The sequence below is a fragment of the Nipponia nippon genome, unplaced genomic scaffold, assembly GCF_047370975.1.
Source record: "Nipponia nippon isolate SJK-2023a ecotype South Korea unplaced genomic scaffold, ASM4737097v1 scaffold_1, whole genome shotgun sequence".
NCBI lineage: Eukaryota > Metazoa > Chordata > Aves > Pelecaniformes > Threskiornithidae > Nipponia > Nipponia nippon.
Window position 1 is genome coordinate 100,837,604 of NW_028262290.1, and position 14,157 is coordinate 100,851,760.

The following is a 14,157-nucleotide window of genomic DNA, read 5'->3' on the forward strand; positions in this document are numbered from 1 at the left end:
TGGCTGCCGGCGGCGCCCGCGGTGGGCGTCCCCGTGGGGGCGGCCGGAGGGCAGGTGAGGGGGCCGTGGGGCCGTGGGCGGCCCCCTCCTTCCCTTTTGGTTTCTTTGGGACGGATGCGGTCGGCCCCATCTTTGCGCTTTACGCAACAGGTAGGGATGCCAGGGCTGGCCGCAGCGGCGGTGGCACGGAGCCGCGGCCAGGAGCTTTCGGGGGGCTTTTTTGTTACGGTCTCTGGAAAAGTGCGAAGGGGAGGGGGAGGAGAAGCAACAGTCTTCCCAAATTCCCCTTCAGTTTTTTATTTATGTACTTCCCGTGTCCATGCAACAAGGGTTCGTTTCGCAACTCCGGAGGTTTTTATTTTTTTTTTTTCCCTTTTTTCTTTCTTTTAAACTTAGTTTTCTTTATGTTCTGCGTTTGCCCGTCTCATTCCGGGAGATCAAACTGACCGAAACCAGATACCCAGAGGCTTGTCCTCACTGACAGTCGGGGGAATCCAAACAAAGAGGTGCATCTACCGGAAATAATGATTTGAGAGATGTTTCTCTCCCTTTCCACCCCCCCATCCCCCCGCCTTGAATTAATTTTTTTTTTTTTTTTTTCCCTTTCCCTGGGAGGTTCAGTTCGAGGGAAGTTTTGCGCCGCGGACGGGGTCGGGGCTGAGGAGGGATGGAGAAGACGGAAAGTTGCGGCGGTGGGAGGAGGCGGGGGGCGAGGGCAGTGCGGGACCCCGGCTGCGCCCGGGCCGCGGGGGGAGCGGGGGCGCGGGGGACCTGCCGCCGCTGCCGGCTCTTTGTCTGCTCGGGCAACTTGAACAAAAGGAGAAACTCGGATGAACTCTCCATCTCTCTCCCGGGTTATCTCATCTTCGGCAACTTTATCCGGAGAGATTTACTCAACTTTCTCCGAGCGCTCCCGCCGCTTAAAAGCAAACAGCCCCGCTGCAGGCTCGTAAGGAAATCTGGTTTCACAGTTTAAAGCAAGGAGAAGGTACGTTCGGACTTGGGCTTTATTGTTCTTTCTCGGCTCCCTGGTCGCGCCCCCCCGCTCCCCGCAAGCTGCGCTCTGGGCTGGGAGTGCGCCGGGGAGGAGGCTGCGGCCGGCCGAGCCTTTTCTTTGTACTTTTCGGAGCACATGCAGGTATTTTTGGGGAGGGTAGAGGCAGTCATTCCGCCCTAGCTCCGGCAGCGCAGGCTGGGGGGGCACTACTCAGGGGAGGGTCTTGCCTCCTCCTTGTGCCTGCTTTGTGCTTTGTTTTAGTGGTCTAATTTATTTCTTTTGGGGGGGGGAGGGAAGTGGGCTCAGAGAGCTTTCTGGGTCGGGCTGTGTTTTTAAGAGTTGGGACAGAGGAAACCTGAAGACGGGGAAAACTTCTTGGGACTGCAGGGAGTCCTGGGGGCCCTGGCCAAGGAGTGGGGGCTGTGGGGCTGGGCAGGGCAGGGCGCAGCAGGGGCAAGGTGGGGGCTCCGCTGGGTGCCAGCCTGGGCCGGGGGGGCCGGGGACACCACGGAGGGTCACACATTGCTGCTGTGGGCCCGTCCCAAGGGAGCAAGGTGCGCAGAAGCGCCGAGGGACAATTTTAGGAGGGGAGGGACCAGAGGGAGGACTTTGTTCTTCCGAATGCGTTGATCATAGCAGAGGGGGAGAGTGGGAAGGGTCAGTCCAGGCTGGCCCTTCCTCAGCTCATCTTCCCCTGCACAGTGCAGTCCGCTTCGTCCTTCTGAAAAAGCGGTATTTGCCTTGGGTTTTGTGCCATTCTTTTTGGTATTCGCGCTTTCTAGGGCAAGCATCGCAACTTCAGAAAACTTACTCGTGTGCTCTTCGTACTTTTCTTAATTATCTTGATTAATTTAGTGTCTTGTTATTTCCCTTTCCATTTTTCTATGCTATGTAACGGCCGCCACTTTTCCTCCCTTTTCATCCCAGTCCGGTACTTTCCCTTTCCTGTGTTATTTTCTTGTTCTAATTTGCCAGTTATCCCTCTCCCTCCTTAGATCTATCCATTTCAGAATTTCTGAAGTCTCTACTTTTCCACTTTCTATTGTCACTCATTCTCCTTCTTCCTGATCCCTTTCCACCTATTCTTCTACCTATATGCTTGCTTGCATTTCCCATGAAAAGTTCATTTTGCCAGGATCTTTCTTTTCATGCATGCATGGATACACTCAGGTTTCTCCTGATGTGAAGCAAACATAAAAGCTTCTTCTTGTTCCCTCTTCTAAAATTATTCTTCTGTGGTCTGCCCTACATGCATGTTACTCAGTTATGCAGACAGAGCTTCTAGCAAAAATTCTTGTGCATCCACCAATATTCACCTTCTCCTTTCTTCTTGTCTTTATCTCTGTGCACATGCATCTTCCAGTCTCTAAATCTTCTTCTAGTTCCTCTCCCTTGACCTTGGTGTGGGATTTTGTTCTTTCCCCTTTCCCCCGCTCCAGCCTGGCAGACACAACTCTCTTCTTCACGTCAGTATTCCCTCCTGTGCAGATTACTCAAACTTTTCTCTCCATTCCTCATAATGCCCTTCCCAAGCTAAGCAAAAAATTGCTGTTGGTACTTCTGAAGGAATGGCACAGCAGGAGTACCAGCATAGACAGGCACGGGTTTGGCTGCTTTGGCATGCTCCTTGTTGGGCCAAGTGTCAACGGTGGTGCTTTTTGCCCAGGCTCCGGCTGCAGTAGCACGTCTGCTGGTGGAGGTGCCGTGGGGGGACACTGAGCCTGAGCTAACGGGGGAGAAAAGATCACCATTAAGTTCTCTCCTCCACCATCCTGATATGTTTCCTTCAAAAGGGTTGACAAGTTTTATTTTTGGTACTTGGGGCTTTTTTGTCAACTTATTCTTTTAATGAGTTTTGAAATACCTGCCAGGGCAGTTGAAGAGCCTTTATATTACCTTCCTTTCCCGGCACTTCAGCACTTTCTGTAATGTAAGACTGTACAATATGTAGAGAAATATGAAGGCCTTTTTCTTAAAGCATTGAAAGTACAAGAGCGACAGCATCCAGCTCGATTCTTCTGTTACGCTCCAGCCTGGTGATGTTTTTAAAGTGAAATGCCGTCACCAGGCTTTGAGTTTAGGATGTGTCTAAATCAGTGAAGAAATATGTGTTTGAATTATTCAGAAGAATGTAACTTAATATTTGTTTGTTAGTCCCTGAGTGGTGCGGCAGTTACTGTGCTGAACTAACACTTCTTCATCTTATTTGAACAGGTCAAAACATGGTCGTCGGGAAAATGGGATGGTTGCCAAAATGTCAAGTCTGTGATGGGTGCCATATTGCATTATTCTTTGAGTGGTGGAATACAGCTTGGAATTCTTCAGGGGTGGTTAACGTGGTACGAACTGTACTGTACAGTCTTAACCGTTTGGATCCATACATAACTTGATGGGCTCCTGGAAGAAGTGCAAAAGCCTCTTGCTGAAACTTGAGGATATTGTGGAAAATGTTGCTGAGACCCATTTGGATTATATTGCCATCTGACATCAAGGTCCTGCAGCTGATGAAAGGTATGCTTCTCCTGGTTGCAAAAATACTGTGTCTTGTACATCAAAATACTAAGTGCATCATCTTCCTTTTAAACAAACTGGCTTTGTAACCTTTTTTTTTTTTTTTTTTTTTTTGTCTTTGCCTTGCTGCTGAGGCCTACCAATAGTTTTAAGCGGTGTAATCTGACAGAAATGCCTTACTAATGGTTTGGCAATGTTTATATCTTAAATGTAGAAGGAAGAACTGAACATGAAAGTATTTTTGTTTTCAGAGTTAACTGATATTGTCAAGGTAGTGACTTCATTGGGTCTAGGAGTGCTTACCAGCTCTAGAAAATTAGACTAGTTAACTTTTAAGAAAAATGAATTAAAAACAATTTAAACAAAGCATTTTCCACAATTACAATCTTCCAAATAGCCGACTTTGTTTAAAGACGTGTTACTAGTTTGAGTTGAACTCGAGAAAACAGCCTTCTATTATTTAACCTCTCTTCTTCTGAATAGCAACAAAAATCTTATGGATGGCTTGTATGAGGGAGAGAGCAAATAGAAGTATTTAACTTAAAATGTAAAGGAAATCTTTTGTTTCATACGTTTTTAAAGTTTTGATTTAAGGCTTCTTGCAGAGCATGTTTGCATCCTGAATGTCCTAGTACTGTGAAAGTCTATTGAATGCAGACAGTGCTCAGTTTTCTTGTTATTTATGAGATAACTGATGTACAAAAATGAAATTAAAACTAGTAGAGAAAACAAGCTATTAAAGAGTTATTAATGAATAACAAATTATTCTTGAATCTAGAGTAAGTGTTAATCCAGTGGTGAGGAAATCATTGAGCCCCTTAGTGAGCTATGAAAATTGCAAAGCAAATTTTGAAACTATTTAAAATCTGATCCTTTTATACCTGTTTTGTGTATGTCTTATTTATAGCTGAAAATGAATGACATGAAAATAGTTGGTTTTGCTGCATATTTCAGCTCATCTGATTGGTTCAAGCTTATACTATATGTAGGGCAGACAAGTATTCATAATCTTAACAAAAGTGCTGAGCTGGCTGGCCTACTTTAGAGCGAAATAGAAATCTGAACGAATAATCACTTGTTATCCTTTCCAGTTGTAAACAGAGATACAAGAAGGAATACAGTCCTAATTTCCTGGTTCTGACTGTGTTTTAATAAAGACTTACTCTTAATTTTCTTGATTATTGAGGATAAGCTTTCTGTTATGTACTGAATGCAATTAATGTACATTTAGATTTCCATTCTTAACATTGTTCAGCATTTATACTATTTTTGAACTTTGCATGACTTGAGTTAGCCATATGAAAGTCTTTATTTTGAAGTCTCAAAAAAGGAAAGTCTTAAGCTGCTTGTGGAAAGAGGAAAAAAAGAATAGTAAATCGATTGCGCTGGATAAAAATATTTAGAGCTGCTATCTAGTGTCATCTTGGAAAAGAAGCCCAGTCATTAGGTTTCTCTGTTTAAAGGAAACCAAAACTGCGATCCTTTTTTCTTTCTGTGCAGATTTTCTTCTTGTTCAGTTTCTTCTCAGGCACTTGCCTCTCTTTAGGAAAACTAAAGAAAAGGTACACTTCATTTATCTGCATGAAAGCCATTAATTTTCATCAAAACTGAAAACTGAAGTGAATTTTTACTTACAGTTAATGTAAATAGTGACAACTCATTAGCTTAATCTGAGAGTTTGTGTAGATTGAATTTCATCATTGCCATAAGATTCAGGATATATTATGCCAATTATTAGATATATTTGTGTTTGTTTATACCTGGAACATTTCAAATGTTAATAATAACTTGGTGACAAAACTGTTAAGATTTAAAGAGAGGGAATACAATTTATCTGTCTTCAAATTTCTTTGGACTATTTCCAATAAAATGAAAAGAAGTGTTCTCATATTTGGAGATAAGGTCTGCAGAGAGAGGAGAAGTAGGGCCAGCTAGGAAATGCTTAGCATGGTAGTTCCCAGCTGATAGGTGTGCTGCGTTGGTGGGAGTTGAGACCCTTGCAGGGCTTGCACAGAGATGGGGAAAATGCTTTTTGCAGACCCTGGCTGGAGTGTCCCTGTCTCTTTCTCCTGGGAGCAGTCCCAGCAAAAGGGGCTGCAGCAGCAGGCAAGGTAGGGGATGGATGGGGGTTGAGCACTGTGGGGAAGGAGCAGCACCTGGCCTTTGTGAGGTGCGATAGGTAGCACCTGCCTTAACAGGGGCTGGAAGAAGCCCTGCTGCCTTCAGTGGGGGCTGGCTTTGAGGAGCTTGGGAGCTGCTGCTTGAGAGGAGGGTTTCAGGTATGTGAGCCCTAATGCTGTAGCTCTAAAGTGTGTGAAAAGGGTTGTTCTTGTGGTTTGCCTCTGGTTACAATTGGGCCACTGTTTGTTTTGCTTGTGATTGTCCTGGAAGGTGATGGAAGTCCTTGAAGGTGTGCTGGGCAGTATGGGCTTGGGGGTGAGCTCTGAACTTCTCCTCACAAGCCTACCCTGGGATGTATGGTTGTTCAGCTGGTAGCAGAACTTACACCTAAATTGAATTAAACCAAATCTAGACAGTCTGAGCAGTGGTTCCTCCTTTGAACTGTGCTCTCAGTTAAGAAGACCACCTAGCCAATGTACTTTGTTGTATGAGAAAGTGTCTTGCTTCATGTAACTGAGGTGAGAGTAATCATGGGGATGTCTTAGAGCACAATGGAGCACAAGTAGAGAAGAGATTTAACAGGCTGCAAGAAGTGCTTTACAGTGTGTTGTGGATAGGTGAATTGCACTGTTGGAGTTGTGCATCGTGAGGAGTGGGCAGAGGAGAGAACGGCAGGTTTTGTAACTTCTGGATTTTTAGGTAGCAGATGGAGGAGGTGGTATATGGAGTAACTTCCTATCAATGAACATCTAGGAGGGTAAAAAGGAAAATACAATAAGGATTTTATTTTATTTCTTTGATTGTTCCTTCCCTTCAGTTGAAGTGTTTTTTGGAGGGCATGAACTCCAGAATTCCCAAGTGAGGTAGAAATTTCTGTAGACCTGTGTGTGCCCCACTGGGTCCTGATACAAAATGGAGACGGGGGTGCTCTCCTGAGGGCCTGCTGCCTTTTGCCCCTCCAGTGGGAGGCCCCACCCCTGGCAGTGCAGGACAAAGGAGCTTCCTTTTCTGGAGGCTTTACCAAAGCGTCCTCCTCAGGATGCAGAGGTACAGTTTAAATCTTGAATAAAATTTTTGGAGAGAGCTTTTGGAAATACAATTGTTAGTCTCTGTAAGGGCTCCCAAACAGTCTGAAGAGTATTGTGCAATTATGAGGAGGATGGCGTGGTAAGTAGTGACTTTATGCTCCTCACTGGAAAAGTGAGGTAGAAGCTGTAGGACAGGGCATATTTCTAGAACAGAGCTGGCTTTGTAGCTTTGGTTCTATAGAAAATGGTATTGATAACAGTGTCTGTGTCTTTTTTCTCTTTATTTTGCTCAATGCTGGTTGAATCTCATGTGCTTAATCATATAACTTCATATAGTGGAATTCATAATTGCAAATATGACATTTTCTTTTTTTATTTCTCTGTTTTCACTTGTTTTTCATTTTATCAGGTAACTTGAGGCACAATGCTCTTACAGAATCAGTATAAGCATTGGGAGTATGGTTCGTTTCTTTTTAGCTTGTGTGAGCAAATTTTGTGAGAGAGGTAGAAGAAAGTTGACCAAGGCTGAAAGGAGGGAGTTGCCATTTGAAATCTGGGAGTGGGGGGTTACACCCCCCCATTCTATTACAGTTATCATTGAGAAATAGTTGCATGAAAACTTACAATGAAAAGGAGGCTTCCAACATGTGAGCTGCTTTCTGTAAAATGCTATCAGTTATGTCAGGACAGAGGCATATGGTGTCTGGAATAGTTTTCTTGATTGGATTTATTTTATGTAGCAAGAAGCTTTCCAACTCACTAATGGATTCTATTTTGATTCTTTTTTTTATTTGCATTGCCATAATGTGAAATTTGTCACAAACTATTTGTGTAGCCTGACATAGGGTGCTATTGTGCTTGATACCTTGACCTTTCCTTGATTAAAATGTGTAGACATGTTTTGGTTTGGTAGAGGGAAATGGATAAGCTAAAGAGATTAAGAATATTTTAACACAAAATTAATTGTGGTCTTTGTGGGAGGACAGGGACAGTACTTCCTCTGAAAGGCTATGAGACTATTGCAAGCGTGGATTCTGTATTCATATCTATGAATATTGTAAATTAGTGAGAACATATTGTATTTAATTCTGTACAAAGAAGAAAGAAGAGAAAAATGCTCATACCTAATCTAAATGTGCATGCTCCTGCTAAAAATAGCAAAATTATTACTTTTTTTTTTAATACTGAAAAACTAAAAAGAAGCTATACTTCTTCTATTTAGGAACAATTTTGCCACCGTATGAAATGTACTGCATTTTGATACACCTTGAATGTTCCAGTATAAATTTTTTCTGTCACTTTTCTGTGTGTGGGTTGTTTTGTTTTTTTGTTTGTTTCTGTGTGTGTGTGTTGCTGGTTTTTGTTTTGTTTTGTTTTTAAACTGTTCCTAAAGCATTTTGTACGTGAAATGAGTTGCCTTAGGTCATGCACAGGGAGATGAGTGTGGTGTTGCTCTGGATGTCTGGCATTACTTTTCCTTCAGAGACAAGGGAGAGCAGTGAAGTAGAACCATGACTGTTTGCATGGGATTCCTCGCAGGCATGGGAGGTGGGTGGGCATGGAGGGGGAAGACACAGGGGGGTTGTCATAAAACTTAATAAGTGGGCAATGGGAGCAGGTATTCTGGGCTGATAAGGATGGAGTCTGACTTAGTTGTGAGCCAGTTACGATTGGTGAGGAAAGAAAGTGGTAAGGCATCTTGAAAATGAGGACTAGTTGCTAGTGACTGATGCGAGAGAGAAAAGAGAGGTGGACTTTGTGGGAATGAATGAGAAGCTGTTTGTCATAAATTATGTGTCTGGAGGCCTGTGCCATCAGAGCACTTCTAATGGGAAAAAGTAGTGAAATCTTTAAACTGCCATAGCATAGGTTATAAATATCTCAGGGATCAGTAGTATTGGCTTCTTTTTGGTGCATGATAAAATTGTTTCTGTTTTAATGCTGTACAAGGAAACAAAGTTAACTTTAGCTTTGCATGTTTTGAATTAAATGTGCTCCCGAAATAACTGCAGTCTTCAGTTGAGGATACAAGTTAGCATCTTCTGTTTGGCTTTGCAATACTGTGCAAGGCAAAAATTCATGTAGGTAAGTGGTTCAGGAATTGCCTATGGTGTTTTGAGATTATCTCAGAGGTGAGACTTTGTGTGGCTGCTTGTTTAGTTATCTTTCAGAATTTGCAAATGGATGTTTGGTTGGTATCAGCGTTGCTCTATGCATATATACTCTGAAAATAATAAAGGTTGTGATATTTCCAGAATACCTAAGAAGGTACCCTAGATTACGCAGCAAACACTGAGGTGTATCTAAGCAAGTTGCTGCTTTTGTGCAAGTTGGTGTAGTGCCACACAGGGCATTAATTTAAGCTTGTAAGCTACTTTAACTGTATAAGGGTGCTACTGGACTTGATCTGTTAATTGTTGCTTCTCAGCTGAGCTTGCATATGATGTGGCCTTCAGCTCTGCTGGTGCTGGAGCTGACCGGAGCTGGTGGTAGCTCAGGGGCCTCTTCCCTGGGCTCCCTTGTGGGGTGTGGATATGGACTTAGTTGTGCTTTGTAGAGAGGCTGTTGTTTAAAGGCTTTGGGCTTCAAGTGTTGGAAAATGCAAAGGTGTTGGAAGAGACACTCTTCCCCTTACAGAAGATGCATAGCCTTATTGATAAAAACCAGAAGATAGATGATGAAAGTTGTGTTATCTGTGGCGCTTAAGTTTGCCATAATCAAAGTTTTATGATGCAATATAGGCAGTAGCTTTATTCATTTGAGCTCCTGGACTGGATCTGTGGAGCATGTTTAGGTGTGTGTCCTTACTGAAAAGGAGACGCTGGAAGGAAGGTTCTGGTTGACAACTTCGTTTTCAGTGCCTTGCTTTTTTTTGTTTATTGAAATTCATTACACTTACAAAAGAAGGAATGAAAGAAATGTAATTCTAAACCCAAAAGCTTGTTCTTTATCACATAGATACCTTTCAGCTTCAGGATTTGTATACATTATAGTCTTAAATCTACGCATTATGTGGCTTTATCAGTTTAAACTCTCCTTTTGCATATGGTTAAAATCTGTGTCCTAGGTCATGGTTTGGTTTATCAGATTTGGATTAACTGCCATTTCTTCTTTTCAAATAGCTTCTTTTCCATGGTATCAACACCTGATATTTGAATATTATCATCCATCTTCAGGAGACGTTGATGCATGAGCATTTCTAGCCTAATTTAGTTGACAATTTGAATGTGTTGTGAAAAACTTTGTTTAAATTGAGAGAAAAGTTGAGCGATTATTGCTTTTAAAGCATAACTGGGAGCACAGCTTGAGAAAACAAATTAGCTGTCCCTGTAAAAATCTATATTGTCAACTTAGTTACTCTCTATACATCAGCTATGGGAGTTAGCTAGAGAGAGTTTGATGTATATCTCCTGCAGAAATTCCAGCACTTGGGCAGTGGAGGAAGGGGGCTGTAACCTGGTATATGTTCATGACAGCAGTTCACCTGGTAATAGGACTGAAAAGGAAGTTTTAAAGGCAAAAATAAGAGGAAGTTGCTCCCTCTCCCCAAAGAAAGGAATGGACAATTTGCTTAATGTCTGTTGAGATTGGTTTTGGACCACACAATGCATCTAGATGCAAGATTAATTAGATGCTAGTTTATTTTAAATGTCTTACTTAAACTCATACTTAACACCTTCCTTGTATGCATTTTAGTGTATAGTAACTTCAAACTGATACCTGAAGTATTTTCATCAGCCAATTTGAGTTACCCAGTGCACTTTTTTCCTGTTTAGTCACCAACGTTTGAGCTGTTGTGTCTAAATCTGGTCATTTAGGCCAATTTTCAGCAGAGCCAAATGATAGTTACTATTGACTTCAGTGGTGACGTGAACCATTGGGGTTTTTGGAAAATCAAGTCAGACACAAGAGCCCCTGTGCACACGTGTGTGTGTGTATACACATAAATTACATGCTTTTATTTTAGATATAAATATATGTATAGACGTGCATATGCACACCATACAGTCCAAAACCAAAGGTGTGGTGCCTGAGGCAGCTTCATGAAGGAGACAGGTGTTTTTTTCCCCTCTGTTTGAAGCACAGTCTAGTGCATTCCCAAACCTTGCTTCTGTTTTCTGTGAGTGGTCTTCTATGCTGTGTTTCCTTTTTATTTTGTTTTTTAGCTACTCAAAATGAAATACACGTCCTCTTCCAATTTACCAGTTTGTTTCTTAAAATACATCCTGCGTGTAAATTCTGATCAGTCAAAAAGCATGTAATGGAAAAGTGTCTACTGAATTAGTAGTGATCAGGTGTATACTAAAAGAATTCACTGTAATCACTTATAAACCACTTTGTCTCAATCTAAGGCATACTGCTCACTCCTCCACTTCCCTCCGCTTCCTCCCTCCCCCGAAAAAGATACCACTGAAAAGCAGTGAGGCATATCTGAAGTGGAGCTACGACAAGCACTAAAAAAATGAGTTTTTTCAACTGGTAATCAATCTGGCTTAAGTTTTTGATGTGTGTCAGTATAACGTATATATGTATATACACACCTATATATGTTGGTTTGATGGAATTCATTGCTTTAAATTATGCATGCTGTAATACTTGAAGTAACTAGAGGAGATTTTTTTTTTATATATCTTGTTTTAACATCTTCAGCAAGTATTGTTCTGAGTGCCACCAAAACTATGTGTGGAATGTTACTTGTTGTGGACTTCATGCAGGGTAGACGTATTAGTGGCTCGCATGCAGGGTAGATGTATTAGTGGCTCGCTGAGACAAGTGAAAGGGTGTTTGCAAAGGAAGACCAGAACTATTCCTAGATTGATTTCTTTGCATTTGCAAATGGCTGCTTTGATCCTGGATTGTGTGTTGCAGTTGAAATAGTTTTTTGCCCTGAACACTGTTGCAAAAGGCAGTAAGTTAAGATAGGATGGATCAGAGCGAGAGTAGGACAGAAAAGACGCAGAATAAGAATTCTTTTGCAGACTTGTGTTGTTTGAGGTTGTTGCCCAGGGTTATGCATCTTGAGCCTTTTCTTAAAGTGTTGGTACAGTCCTGTGAAGCGTGGTTGGGCTGTCTGGCAACTGTGTAGGAGAGCATATTTTAGACACTGAAAAATGTCTATAGCATTATCAAGAATAAGGATTTGCAGACACACTGTAGTCTGGTAGATAGTTTCTGAGCACGAAGGGGAGGGAAGCTCTCTGGTTTGTTGCTCTACTATATCAGAAATAGTGTATCCAAGTGATGGTTGCTGAATTAAAGCAGTGTATATTCTAGGCTTCTGGTTGTTTAGTGTGAGTAGTGCTGTGCAAACAGCCCAGGAATTGCCAGGAGCCATTTTGCATATAACATTTTCCCCTGTTGTTTTCTACCATGGGCAGTGGTTTATGACCACAGTTTGTGTCAGAGGGTATCTTTATTCTTATTTTTTATTCTGAATGCTTCCAGGCTGAAGAGAGCTATGAAGTAGACCCTGTTATTTCAGATCACTGCTTGGATTAACTTCTTGGCAAAAACTTGTTATGGATCATATGCTGCCATCACTGCAAAACACAGCGAGTGAAATAGGGTATCTCTAGTTCTGCTTAGGTAAGATCAATTTGTTCCACAAAAACCAAAAAGATAATCTCTGGAGAGGCAGGGGTTGAATGTAGTATAATAACCACCTGCCAGAAAGATACTTGATAGGAGTTAGCTTTTGAGGGAGATGTAGCCACTTAGCTTGTCTCTATAACGAGAACCAGGGTGCACTCATTGGAAGAACACTGGCATACTTGTTGGACAGCAAATGTTGTCATATGTATTTTTAGTGAAGTTTGACTCAATCTACCTCTTGTCTCAGCATTCAAAGATGAGAAATACAGATTCCGAGAAATATTGCCGTGAACAACTGATGCCTGCATTTGGATGTAGGGCCATACTTGCTGTATAGCAGAGCTGGCAAAATCTATAGGCATTACTGGCTGTCTTATTTTTGTTTTCCCAAGTGGGAGAGGGAATGAACAATTTGTTAAGCATAATAGAATATTTAATTTCTCTTATTTTTGTATGGTTCTTGTCCTTCTTGGTTCTCCAATTCTTGGATTTAGAATTGCTACGCTAGCTGCACGTGCCTTATTATTTTATATTGAAATCAAAATAAGTAGAAATTGTATTTGAAAAAAAATCAGCATAAGAATTCTGAATCAGTTAATATTAATTTTAAAATGAAATCTCATACTTCAAGGGTCAAAGTCTTTCATTGGGGGAAAATTATCGGTGTAGAAGCTTTCTGTATCTTTAACTGAAATGGTGTTTAATTTATGCTTGATTCTTCTGCTAGGTTAATGTTAATTAGTTTAACATATCACTCATAAAAGGTGTCATAGTTGAGTCATTGTGTAGGTAACAAATCTTGCATTGGCTAGCAATGAAGAAATATTACCTCTATTAAAACCCACACTTAAACCGTGGAGTCAGTAAGGGCTCATGACATTTTGCAGTCATCCAGCTTAATGCATTTTAATGCCTTCAGTGGTGTGAGGCTTTTTCTTGAGGGGGTGTGTGGGGGATAAGCAAGTGAGGCAGAGCTTTCCGATTATGGAGTACAGTACGTAGCGTAGCCTGTGCCAAGTGAGAAAGCCGGTAGAAATGCTGGCTTAGGCTGGAGGTAGGGCTGGACACTGTAACACCAATTAAACCTTAAAAAAAAAAACCACAAAAAACCCAAACCTGTGCAATGTTGGGTTGCCCAAAGAAAGGATACATAAACAGTGGTAAAAAACCTCAAATCTGCTTATATTCAGAACCCAAGTAATTTGATATTAACAGCACAACTAAACATTTCCAAATATGCATGCTTGTAATTAGCTAAGTAGTTTCATCCATTTCTGCCCTGAGAGGCGCATTAGAACTGGGCCGATAGTGGAAGGCAAATTTCAGTCATAATTATGGAATGGTTAGTGTGACTCCATAATCCTTTTTTTCAAGATAATCCCCCAGCCCCTCAGAGGAGGTGATGGTGTGGTGCTGCCAACACAGCTGTGAGCCTGTGCTGAGTCCTGGCATCCTGCTTGACTGTTACAGGTATTCCAGGGTACAAGACGGTCCAGGCAAGTTAGTCTGATCAGACCTCTCACCAAAAGATGCTGCCCATATTTATTTATTTATTTAAACCATCCGCATCGGAATGGCAATGAGCAATTGAATAAGTGTTTGAGAGTGCTTTGCTTTCTCTGCCTGAGGAAGCCTGGGTGAGTGGAAGGTCTTAGGTCTCGAGGGTCGGCAGGGTTTCACTTGAACGGCACAGGCAGGCATGGTCAAGAGACAAGGACTTCACATCAGAAATGTTAATGTGAAAATGTTTAAACCTCCTCCGTTGTAAGTGCTTATGGCCTTTAACATGGCACAGGAGCAAGGCAGTCCCTCCAGTATGTGGCAGAGAATGTCTGAAACTTCGGAGGGCACCTACTAGTGCATCTCAGAAATCATAAACTAACCAAACAGATGCATTTGCTTGCAAAT

The 14,157-nt window shown here is 41.9% G+C and overlaps 1 long non-coding RNA gene across 1 annotated transcript in view; it reads left to right on the forward strand.

The window, feature by feature from the left end:
- The first annotated feature begins 692 nt into the window (after window positions 1–692).
- Window positions 693–14,157, forward strand: part of LOC148057518 (uncharacterized) — a 398,505-nt gene continuing 385,040 nt past the window's right edge. Inside the window, exons 1-2 of the long non-coding RNA XR_015706361.1 lie at window positions 693–988; window positions 3,212–3,508. This is a non-coding gene — a long non-coding RNA (uncharacterized LOC148057518). The remainder of the gene's footprint in view (window positions 989–3,211; window positions 3,509–14,157) is intronic.